Source organism: Taeniopygia guttata, chromosome 7 (assembly GCF_048771995.1).
Source record: "Taeniopygia guttata chromosome 7, bTaeGut7.mat, whole genome shotgun sequence".
Taxonomy (NCBI): domain Eukaryota; kingdom Metazoa; phylum Chordata; class Aves; order Passeriformes; family Estrildidae; genus Taeniopygia; species Taeniopygia guttata.
The window spans coordinates 4,214,571-4,225,499 of record NC_133032.1 but is presented as its reverse complement, the minus strand read 5'-3'; the positions used below and the strand labels follow the sequence as shown (position 1 = coordinate 4,225,499).

General features: G+C 46.1%; 1 long non-coding RNA gene across 1 annotated transcript; it reads left to right on the top strand.

Annotated features, from left to right (window-relative positions):
• Nucleotides 1-9,109: 9,109 nt before the first annotated feature.
• LOC140684547 (uncharacterized) lies at nucleotides 9,110-10,674 on the top strand. The gene is made up of 3 exons (XR_012056935.1): nucleotides 9,110-9,324; nucleotides 9,657-9,789; nucleotides 10,516-10,674. It is a non-coding gene; the product is annotated as an uncharacterized lncRNA (long non-coding RNA).
• Nucleotides 10,675-10,929: the final 255 nt, after the last annotated feature.

Sequence of the window (10,929 nt, the reverse complement as noted above, 5' to 3'; positions counted from 1 at the left end):
TGAAGACAGAGGGATTTTCCCCTCAATCCAAACCCTTAAGAAAGAGGCATAGCTGGGCTTCCCCCTCAATTTAAGCCTTAGGACGACAAAAAGGGTTACCCATAATTCATGCCCATAAAAAACATTGTCAAGGTTTCCCCTTCTATTTAAATTGGAAAATAATGGAAAATGGGGATTCCCTGTCAATTGACACCCCTAACGGCATAGAAAAGGTAGGGACTCTTTCAACTGAGACCATTAAAATTGCCGGGGAAGTGGATTCCCTCATGATTTGAACACAAGAAATAATGGAAAAGGAAGCTTTTTCCCGTAATTTAAACCCCTTCTCTCTTCATAACCCCCCTCTTTTCTGGGAGTGCTTTGGAAGGTCTGGGGGTTCTAGGGAGGGGCTGACACAACAGAAGAGGAAAGCTGAAAGCTCTCCCGTGGAACCCCACATGCTGCCCAGCCTGCTCAGGTGCTGCCCCTTGGCAAGAGGGCTCTTCCCTTGGCATTTTCTAAAAAGGATGCTCCGTGCCCAGGTGGCTCTGGCTGCTCCCCAGTCCCTACTGAATGTTCCAACCATAGTTCCTGGAGGAACACCTAGGATACCCCTGTTACCTCCTCTGGATTAAAAGCTCCCTGTGCAGGTGTGTCCAGGTAGCTGCAGTGAAAGCAGCTGGTCACATGGGGAGCTGCTACACCTAGGAGTGGGGAATGAGGTAAAGAAAGGTCCTGCAGGGTGTTCCCTCCCCTACAGAGCCCTTTGTCAGACCCTTAAAAAACGGGGTGCCAGACTTTCATTTCCAAGATAATTAACAGTCTTTCCACTAGCCAAACAGGAATTGTGCTTCCAGAATTGCAAACAGTGAACGCTTTCTCACAGACCACAGCTTCCACAGACCAGGAACTCTCGCTGCCCTTCGAGAGCAGCACGCCTCCAGTGAACAGACATCAACACACAGGAAGGGTGAGCTTGATTTACAGGGGAAAAGGGCAGAGGTCGGATAACGAGGCCTGTGGTGCAAAGTGACTTTCTACATCTTCTCATTCCGAATGGCACAGGATTTATCCTGGAGGAAAACTGCTGCCAGCAAGAATTCTGCCTGCCCTGGAAAAGACAAGCACCTCTGCGAAACTGACATGAGGAAGCACAGAGGGTGAGCCATGTTTCACAGAGAAAAGGACCATTGATGGAGTCCAAGAGCCAGGGGCCAAGAAAGAATGGCTGCCCCATGAAAATCTGAACGGATAAAGATGTGTCGCGGACCCAAGCTGACCCCAAGTCGATGAGGGGTTGCCTGGAAAATCCCAAGCACAACTTGCAAAATGACACCAGGACCTTGGACTGGTGAGTTTTCTATCCCAGGGTAAATGGCCAAAGTTTGTACTCAGGGCCCAATGGCCCTGAGCGGATGAGTGACTGCACAAAATCTGACATGGAAGCATGTGCCCCGGACATCGGATGCACCCACCTCATACTTCTGTTCCCTTGGGACTGTGAGGACAGCAGAAGTATGAGGTGGGGGCAGGCCAGGTCCGGGACACATCCTTCGATGTTCAGATTTTTCGCAATCAGCTGCCCGCTCAGAGCCACAGGACCTTTAGCACAAACTCCGGTTCTGTTCCCTGGGAAAGAAAACTCACCAGTCCAGGTTCCTGATGTCAGTTTGTAGGGCTCCCCTGGGACTGTCAGGGCAGCACAAGTTTGTTCTCATGGCCCGGTGGCCCTGAGCGGGCATGCGATTGCAAAAAATTCAACATCGACGGATAAGTCCCAGACCGGAGCTGCCCCCACCTCATACTTGTGCTGCCCTGACAGTCCCAGGGGAGCCCTACAAACTGACATCAGGAACCTGCACTGGTGAGTTTTCTCTCCATGGAAAGAGCAGGAGTTTTTGCTCAGGGTCCTGTGACCGTGAGCAGGCAGCTGATTGCAAAAAATCTGAACATCGAAGGATTTTTATTTTATTTTAATTTTTATTTTAGGCCCAAAAAATCATCCATTTTAAACAGGTACTTCCTCAAAATCAAGTGTTTCAATAAACAAAAAAAAACTCTAACATATTTTAAATAACTACTAAAAGGCCTGAAAATATAAAACAATTTGGCAACCCACAACTGTCTAGAACTATCTACAATAAACCTTCTTTAAAAAAACCCAACAAATACTCCTTACCACCTTAACAATACATCACCAGCAACACCAAACAAGTCAAAATACTTTGACTCCCATCCAAAAAAATGCTCTATAAACTGAAACACTACAATTCATCTACAAAATACACTCACCCTTCAACAACCTCCTCTAACCTATACACAAAACTAAAATAAATAAGAATTAACTATAAACTATCATACCTTAAATAACTCTACCATTAAATACTACTGTACCAAACTTATTAAAACTCCAATACAAACTAAAATCAAAACCCACAAACTAACACACTCCTGTTAATATTACCAATGTATTTTTCCTCCATTCCTCTAACAACTAAATACAAACCTCAATTTACCTTCACTTGACAAACATACAATATACCTACAACCAACTTCCCCAAAAATAAAAACAGTCCTACCATCTAACATAAATTCATCCAATGAAACTTAAAAACTCAAACTCCAAATCATCTGTAATAATCCAACAACATTAGATGAAAAGTATAACAAAAATATTTCTAAAAATCATCCAAATTCTTCTAAAATACTATTATACCACAAAAAAAAAAAAGCAAAATCAAAAAGCATACTTTAAAGATCCAGTTCCTAAAAATAAAATAACAAAAGAAACATCAAATTCCCACCAATTTCATCAAAAAAGTCAGAATGGCTCCATGAGCCATCAAAAAAACCCACAACCTATAAGAAAATGCTAAACCACCTCGAACACAAACAATAAAACACAGCCCCTCTTACCATGGTATTATTTTAATACTACGATTAAAATACACATTCTATACAAAAATGTCCTCTACCCTGCCATCAATTCCACATAAAACAAATAAGTTAACTCTTTTCATACAGGACAACCATATCAAAAATCTCAATTGCCCTAAAACCTTGAAAATAATTACAAATTAACCTCAAAATAAAAACTTTAATCTCTAACAAAAGAAACCCAAAAACAAACAACACAAACTAAAAATATACCACCATAGAACCAACTACCAGCAAAAAAAATCCCACACTACACTCTTTTCACTAGCAGTTGTTAGTGAGACACATCACAAAAATGAAACAAAACTAAAAAACAGCCCACAGAAAACAAAACACATATAGAAAACAAATCACAAAACCCACTAGAAAAAGTCCAACCAGCTTACTAAACTTCAAACCATACAACAGACCCTAAAATCTACTAAAAATGAAAACAATACTTCTACACTAACTGAAAGAGTAACCAGTACTGTGCTAAGTTAACTTTAAAAACTAAAGTCATAAATTATATTTAAAAAATCTAAGCCACTAGACAATTAAAAGATAAGTACCCAAATAAAAAACTACCTAAAAAAAATCCACAATATAAATACACAAATTCCTAAAAAAAACCCCACTAATAAAAAGCAGCCAACAAATACATCAAAAACAAAAACCCAAATAAATAAATTTATGTACAAAAAAAATCATTCCTAACTCAATAAAGCCATAATGCCTCAAACCATCAAAATACAACCACCTAGAAATAAACACATTGCCAAAAGATAAATGTAACCATAAACAATAACTCCCATATTACCGGTAACAATAAAACATCCACGACAATTAAACAAACCAAATGAATAAAACATCTACAGGAGAATTAACAAGAAAGCAATTATGAATATTAAAAAAAAAAAACTTACTTATTAACTACAGGACACTCCCTCAAACCCACAAAAATAAACACTACATACACTAATAAAAGCCACCACAGCCTAATTAAAAACCAACCCTGTACCTCATGCTATGACCCATAAAAACCATTGTAAGCCTTAAAAAAACATATCCTTTAAGAACATAACAATATTATATTTTTATAATATAAAAATAAGTAAAAAATCCAATATATCCCACCAAAAAAAAAAAATCCAACAACAAACTCAATCCAACAAAACCACTTGTCATCAGCACCTGAACCAAGAACCATAACAACCAACAAGTACACCACGACCCTTCTCATACACCAACTACGAACAAAAGAAAACGATCCAATAAACTCCTCAAAACCAACACAGCAAGGAACGCTGGAAAATGAAAATCCGCGCTCCCGGCACCGGGCGGAGCACGGCTCCCGGCAGGAAAGCGGCTCCTCCGGCAGGCAGAGACGGCGCCGCGCCGGGAGACCCCCGCCCGCTCCCCCCAGCCCGGCGGGGCCGGCATCGGGCCCGGGGGGCCCCGGCGGCGCCCGAGCCCCGCACCCGGAGCGAACGGAGCGGCCGGCACCGGCGCAGCGCCCGCGCCGCCTGCGCCGCCCGCCGGCCCGGCCAAAGCTCCCCTCGGCTCCGCACGGCTCGCACCGGCGCGGCTCCGGCAGTCCCGCGGCAGCCCCGCCGCGCCAAACTCCCCTCCCGCCTTGGCCATCCCCAGCCACTGCCAGCGGGGCTCCTGCGCCGGACCCTTCGCTGCCGGGCCAGGGGCAGAAGAAGCGCCCCAAAGGCAGCGGCACAGCCCCATGCCCACCCTGCCAGCGCTGCCACAGCCGCGCCTCCCTTCCTTTGAAACCCCGAAACTGACGCCACGCTCGGGCGCTCACCCCACTTCAACAAGGGCAAAGAAATGTGGGCTCCCCTTCCATCGCATCCCCTAGAAGAGCAGAAAAGAAGGGGCTTGCCTCAAATGATGGCAAAAGGCACAATTTTACCTCAATCCAAACCCCTTAAAAGGAGGGACAACAGGGCAGCCCCCTCATTTCAACCTCAGGAGGACGAAATTCAAAAGGGAAAGGAGAAAAGTCCCCGCTACAAAGGTGCATCGGCTCACCTGTTTGGCCGCTGCTTCTCGGCACAAAGGTTTGTCCCTCGGCTCCTCCTTCGAGCAATGCTCCACGTATCCAAGTGATCCCCCAGAGCCTTTCCGAAGCACTCACCGTCCTTCCATGAGGCAGCCCCGGGAGCCCCCTATAAACTCCTCTTCTCCAGCAGCTCCGGTGGCAAACCCTCGCCCTAAAACAACCTTCCCCCGGCAGGAGCCGCCTCCTCATCCTCACAGCTCACACCTGGGGCTGCTCTGAGCCCTCATCATCCTCACAGCTCACACCTGCCACTGTTGCCACCCTCCAACAGCGTCTCTCCCTCTCCAGGATACAGCCCACTTCTCACGGACACAGATCCAACAGAAATCTGCTACGGGTGCTGGCTTTTCTTAGTCCATCTGGTTACACAATTAAAACACATCCATGCGTTGATCGTCATTGAGAGAAAGCTTTCCCCTGGAGAAAATAGTCCTGTTGGTAGCACACTTTGCTACACCTTCGGAAAAAGCAGAATCGGCACCAACTCCTAAGACCCCTGCTGAGGAACCCGGCCCTCCTTGGGACACCCAAAGCAGCAGACCTCGGAAAAGGAGGGGAAAAGTCAAGCTTGGAGTGGAAAAAGAGGACAGAAGTACAGCAGCCTTTAAAAATGCCTGCACGGAGCAATAGTGGGAACCAGTCACATTTCTTCTTTCCTTGCTTTCTGTGATGACATAAATAGGAAGTAAGAACACATTAAACAAAAGGCAGAGCTAGGATTTTGCAGGTCTTTATTTTGGCAGGCTGCATGAAAAACACCTCTTCCGGGACTGGACACCTTTTGGGGAACAGCAGAGAACGGAGACAAAAGGTGCCGGAGAGCCCTTTCTGTTCCCTTCAGCCCCTGCAGCTGCTCCGGTGCTTTCAGGGCACTTGCTTGGTTCATTCCTAGAGAAAAAGGCAAGGGCATGATTTTCAAAACTACTGCCCATCCCCAGTCTGAGTTTCCTACATTCCTGGATACAAATGAGTGGATAGAGAGAGGGCTTCTTTCCAAATGAGTTTAGCGATAGATTCCTATTCTTTACCAAGAGCTGTGAAAACGAAACACCTGCCAGGTTTTAGTATTCTACACACAGCCCTCCCTGGGAATTTTGGGGCAGCTTTGGGTCCCTCTGCGGGACGGTACCCAGCCTGACTCCCCCCTCATTCGCCACCCACCCGCTCCCCCACCGCAGTGTGCCTCCCTCTCCTAGGGACCTCGGGGTGCCTCAAATGACAGCAGAGCCCCGAGTCTTCAGCCCCTTTTCCTGACCCCCAAAGAAGGCACAGGACGAGTCCAAGCGCCCTGCACAGCAGCCCAGCACTCCCTTCCAGCCCTTTCCACACCTCCATCCCCCCAGAAAGGGACTCCGCCGCAAAAGGAAAGGGGGGGGCAGCCCCCAGAAGGCTTGAAGACCCCGCCCCGCCTCACTGTCGCAGGCCAGGGGCAGAAATTGGGAGCGGCAGAGGCGGCGGGGACGCGGCACGGCCGGCACGGCGCAGAGCGGGGCCGCTCTCAGCGCGACGGTGGCGGAGCCGCAGGTCCGGCAGCGCCGGGGCAGTGTCCGAGCGGCGCGGGGGGATCCGCCGAGAGCCTCCATCAGTTTCGGCTCCTTTCGCCCACACCCACCTTGGCTCCCTTCGGCTCACACATTTCCTCAGGGCACCTCATTCCACGGGACACAAACTGCAGCCCCTAAAAAAAGACTTGCGGCTCTTTCAAGACACAGACTTGTAACTCAACTCTCGGCCCAGAGCTGATGGCTCCTTTAGGACAAGAATAGTCACATGTAAAAGCAATTCCCTCATTTTGCATCTCCTTTTTATTTAACCCCCCCCCCCAAAATCCCATACATATCAGAAGGAATGTGCAGTTCTGGTTCCCCCAGACCCCGTACGCTACTTGTAGAAAGGACCTGGGCGCAGCACACAGTCGGGATTCAACTGAATAAAGCCCAGCTTCAATAATCAGAACAACTGACATTTGCTTACAAATGAGGTGCAGTTTTGTACGGTGCTGCGTACCCTCGGAGCCGAGTAGAGAAAAAAGAGCTACAGCACTGGAACCTAAGTTTGAGCAGCCGAGTCATTTGTAACTTCTACCATAAAATAAACCAAGCATAACTACAGTATTATCACAATGCTGCTCTTAGGCTGCTGAAGTTCTCCACTGTGGATTTCGGGTACAGCAGCACGTGCTTTACTCCCGACAAAAGCTGCTCAGGTGGGGGGAGCCAGGAAGCCAAGTCTCTCCACTTTGCCTGAACACCATCTTCCGGGAAGGTACTGCTTCCCCTCTCCCAGGCTCCCTTCAGCAAAGTGGCAAATACAGAATCCAGTGCCACAGGAGTCTCTTGGCTCACCTCCTTGTGGTATTCACACTGTTTAAAGCCAAACAAAAAGCATAAGAGAAAAACAGTGATGAGTATGGAACAAAAATCTCTTCAGCCACCTTGCTTTTGAGATGAGCTCTGAACTGGAGCTCTGGGAGCACAAGCGTGCAGTCCTGCTAGAACAGAGCTGCCCAGCAGCGCTCCCAGGGACTTCTGGAGTGTTCACACTGCTGAACTGAGAAAAACTCACCAAACCCAGCCCAGGGGCCTGTGATCCTCCACCCACCCGGGGGAACTCCGGGCACTGCAAACAGAGGCCACAGCACACACCAGGCTCTGCTGTGCCTGGTGAGGAGTCTCTGTATGACGCCTGAGCCCTGGTATCGCCTCCCAAACACCACAAAGACCTCTTGTGTCATCAGAGAAAAGCCCTGGAGAAAACGTGTGTCCCCAGCATCATCAACAAAAAATGCAGAATTACCGCCTCAATAAAAACGCTGTTTCTGATGGAAACGTAACCTCTGTCGACTGCGAGGATTTTATAGGGATGCTGGCTCAAGAATGCAGTGACTTCAGGGATTCCATACCACAGGTTCCTGGCACTGCTCGGGCATCCAGAGTCTATAGTATCGGTTAAACCGGTAGAGCTGAGGATACTTAGCAACTTTCAGGGACTCAGGATCTTTGTCACAGAGCTGGAAGGTCAAGCAGAGAGCAAGAGCTTCTCTCGGAGAGCGCAGGAGGTCAGTGAAAACAGCACCAAGGTACTCCACGAGGTCTGCTCCTAGAAAAGCCAAACAAATTAAACTACTGACAAGAGCACAGACACTGGGGCAACCTCACACAGAAAAGAACTGAATGAGATCAAAAAGTCTTTGTAGTCACCTAGACACGTGCTCCTGACCGCCCAGGTACCTGAAAAACCCTCCAGACCCCAGCTCTTGCTGAAGCAAATAATCCACCCTCACCGTGTTGTGCTAAAAACATGCCCCTCTCTTAACAGGGAGAGACCCTGCCAGGCACCGCCTCCGAGAAGAACCGAGGTGTACTGGGGGGACACACCCAGCCACCGTGTACAAGTTCAACAGAATTTTCTGTCAGAACCGGCACTTTCAGTGCACCCCAGGTGCTACTCGACTGCCACATACACACAGAGGGCTTCGTGAGGTGCTGATGTCCCTGTGATTTTAACGCTTTCCTCAAGGAGGGCGCAGTATTCGCCCCTAGAGCTTAATTTCTCAAGTTTTTTTTTGGAAACGCATCCACTGCCTACTTAACAAGGCAGACCCCTCTCCCTGATCTCGGGAAGAGCTGCCTCCAGGCATGGCAACCACCTTCCTCTCCTGATCGCCACGCTCTGCCCTTAAAACACTGTGTTACTGAAGCCAGCTACCTTCCAGACCAAGACTGCCCATGCAGGGACAGCGACCCTTCTCTTTAGGGCCAGGGAAACAGGTTTTCTGCTTGCAGACTATTTTCATAGTCATTTGTTAAATATGTCCTGGCTTCTTGAGGGAGGTCAGAGTTGCATTCTGGGTTTGTTGAGCTATTGCTTTTATAAACATAAGCTTTGGGTCTTGCTCATCAGTTCTTCTACAATATAGAGAGTTTTTGCAGTCTCACCTACTGAACAAACGGGAGAGGTAATTGTAGACAACATGTGCAGTCTTGTGATAGCTCACAAGCAAGCTTCAGACAAACTTACCTGTCACAGAAATTAGCTGCAGATACCTCAAAGAATGAGTAAAATTGGGATATCTGGTCCCAGGCAAGTATCTTAAATTGGCTTAAAAATGGAAGTGGCTGGGAGTAGATGCTGGTGGTCTTTCTCTGTGGGTTTACAAAGGTTGGTTAACAATTTTCTGTTCACTTTGTGATTCACCTTTCAGTATTCTCAAGTTCTTAGAATCCACTTACATCCCACCTTCCTATATATTGGAAATGGAAAAAGTTGCCAAGCAAGGAGATTCCATTCTGGTGTCTGGAATAAAAACAGGGAGTTCTAAATTAAAGGCAAGACTTCAGGAAAGCATCTATAAGGTAAGATTTCTGGATGTCAGAGGGGAGGACATATTTCTGAATGTGTGAATGAGCATCTGTTTTTCTGTAGTCTCCAAAATGATCTTCATATCGACATGAATTTTTTCTTCATTCTTGCACTGTGTGCACAGAGCAGATCTCTGTACCATTCACTGTCCCTTGCATTTTGTTGTGACAAAAGTCAAGATGAAACTAAAAAGCCAAATAATAAAAATAAAATTGCAGCAAATAATGTTTTTCACTTCCAGATTCTAAGTTCCTGCTTCATGGTCTGTTTCAAACAAATGAGCTGTATTTAATGTGGTTACTTTTCTTTTCCCCTCTATCAACAGAATGTACAGCCTGCAGAAGTCAGATTGCTTATTTTGGAAAACATATTTTTAAATCCAACATATGACATTTATCTTCTGGTGGGAACATCAATTCAGTACAGAGTTCAGAAACTGAGGCAAGGGAAGATCACAGGTTTGTTCTATTCTCATTTATTTTTATTTTTTAATGCTTTGTGTGAATTTTTAACAGCTGAGAAATTTTTAATTGTGTTTTAACTATATGTTAATGTTTAATATTGTTTTCCGAAGGCACACAGTGATAGAGCTATTTAGTTCTTTCTGTCAAAAAAATTGTGACTCTTAAGAATATACTCTTGCAGATTTGTCAAGGATGTGGAGACAAGGGTAACTTAAAATGAGAGCTAACACTGTCATTTTAGTTGTTGACAGTCACTAAGGAATTGACTGACTTTCTTGCTTAAATCAAATTTAGATTAGTAACTTTTCTAACAAAAAATGTTTTATTGGCAAATGGATTTGCTCCACAAAATGAAGCCTTTATAAATGTGGGTTATCTGGCTTTATGCCCATTTCAAAATGCAGTGCCTTGAGTTTTCTCTCCTTTTTTCCCTTTCATCTTTTTTTTTTTTTTTTTTTGAAGCTGGAAATCAGTTGAATGTTAGGTCGAAATACTGAGATTGCATTAGTTGGGAATTGCAGTTTCACAGACATTAAATTTGCCAAGAAACTCATTTTGTGTGTGTGATGTGAGGACAGAAGTGCTATTTTTACAAGACACTAGAAATATTGATTTCATATGTGCACTAGGCATCAGTAAAAAGTAATCAGCAATAATTAGCAGCAGATAGCCACTGCCACACCTGCTTTTATTGTTTCCTGTGTTTTGTTTCATGTCCAGAAATAGCAATGCCATCAGAGCAGTAGGAGCTGCAGCTCCAGAACAACATCCTCCATCCCAAGGGAGATCCCTCCCCGCCAGTTGCCAAGCTGGACCAGGCAACATCCACTGTGACTGCGTTGCAGCAGGGCCAAACCAACCTCATCCTGGTGCACAAGAGTATCCTTCCTTGGGAACACTTCTCCAGCCACCACTCTGTGGCAGGAGACAAGCTTTCCACCCTTGGCAACACGGAAGGATCAAGTTATCCTCATTTGTGTCGAGAGTCTGGAAATCAGGAGCTGTGGAAAGCAGCACTGCTGTGAATTCAGTCTCAGCACAGCTGTCTGATGCCTTGGGATTCTTTAACAAATTAAGTTGGCAAAAGATCACTTAAATCATGTCTGTTCCCCTCAGTCACTGTAGAAATGTATG